Below are 1,696 nucleotides of genomic sequence, written 5' to 3' on the forward strand. Positions count from 1 at the left end.
GCAGCGGCACTAAAGAGGAATTACTAAACATGGTTTTCCGGAATTATTTCTCCAAAGAAGATTCAGTAAATATACTAGCGTTCGAATAAAGAACAGCTGTCAAAATGAGTAGAATCATTTGCAAAGCAACTTAAATCGTTTTATGAAGGTGAGCCTTCCGGGTAAGATTCTATACTAATTACGAGTGCTGATGACAAAGCACTATTTTTGACAATACTATACAGCCGCTCCCTCGACGGAAGATCCGTCGCAAAAGCTAGAAAGTTGTACCGGCCATACGAACACACAACCACGGAAACAGAACTAACGCGAATTTGGGGAGAAAGTGTCACGAATATCAAACGGGAGTTGGGATGGCGATAATTAAAACATCGTTGCGGCGAGACTTTACGAAACTTCGATCACCAACTTTCTCTTCCGAATGTGAAATTTTTTTTTTTTTTTTTTTTTTTGCTCCCAGCTTTCTCAAGAAATTTCAGTCACCAACTTTCTCTTCCAAATGTGAAAATATTTTCTTGGTTCCCGGCTACACAGAGAGAAAAGATCATCTTTTTTTCCCATGTGATATTAGAGAGTGGAGCGGTCTAGAAATAGTGTGACATTGGTTACACGAACCCTCTGCCAAACATTTAAGGGTGAGTTGTGAAGTAATCATGTAGATGTAGATGAGCGCACCGAGTTCTATAAGGGGCGATTAAAAAGTTTCCGTTTGAAGTCGTTGCTGCAGCGTATAGGCAACGTAGCGCGCGTCCAGAGAGTGTATATAAGCACCGACATGTAGGCGAGGGATTAGTGCAGCATTCGTGTCTTTCCGACGTGCGTGCGGTACATGTGGAAACGTGGACTATGGTGACGTTATTACCGCATACGTCCAAACGTGACCAACGTCTATTGTTCCTTTGTCAGCTGCAGAGTGACAAACACCGGTAGGCATCTATCGGAGAATGAAGAATGTGTCTGGGGTCGAAAATCACCGTTGTGGAATAGTACGCCACGTTCGTGATAATGCACGCCCCCATATCGCAAATGTCGTCAGGTAGGAATTACGCCAACTCCAGTGGGAGACACACGAGCACCCGCCCTAGAGTCCTGATCTCTCCCTATGCGATTATCACGCCTACGGACCCTTAAGGAAGGCGTTGAAGAGTCGACGATTCCTGTCGGGCGATGATGTGCAGCAGGCAGTTACTGTCTTCTTCACGGAGCGGGACACGGCGTTTTACCAAACGGGTATCTTCAACCTGATGTGTCGGTGGGGCCGACGGCCTCGCCGCAGTGGTAACACCGGTTCCCGTCAGATCACCGAAGTTAAGCGCTGTCGGGCTGGCTACCACTTGGATGGGTGACCATCCGGTCTTCCGAGTGCTGTTGGCAAGCGGGGTGCACTCAGCCTTTGTGAGGCAAACTGGGGAGCTACTTGATTGAGAAGTAGCGGCTCCGGTCTCGTAAACTGACATACGGTCGGGAGAGCAGTGTGCTGTCCACATGCTCCTCCATATGCGCATCCAGTGGCACCTATGGGCTTAGGAAGACACGGCGGCCGGTCGGTACCGTTGGGCCTTCATGGCCTGTTCGGGACTAGTTTAGATGTGTCGGTGGGATGACTGCCTCAACGCTCACGGCAATTTTACTTGACTGGCATATAGATTCTGGAGCGAACGACCGAGCAGAAACTTTCTGATTGTCCCTTATACGA

General features: G+C 48.2%; 1 pseudogene; it reads left to right on the plus strand.

The window, feature by feature from the left end:
* Positions 1-1,257: 1,257 nt before the first annotated feature.
* On the plus strand, positions 1,258-1,374 carry LOC126191766 (5S ribosomal RNA; annotated as a pseudogene).
* Positions 1,375-1,696: the final 322 nt, after the last annotated feature.

Source organism: Schistocerca nitens, chromosome 6 (assembly GCF_023898315.1).
Source record: "Schistocerca nitens isolate TAMUIC-IGC-003100 chromosome 6, iqSchNite1.1, whole genome shotgun sequence".
Lineage (NCBI taxonomy): Eukaryota > Metazoa > Arthropoda > Insecta > Orthoptera > Acrididae > Schistocerca > Schistocerca nitens.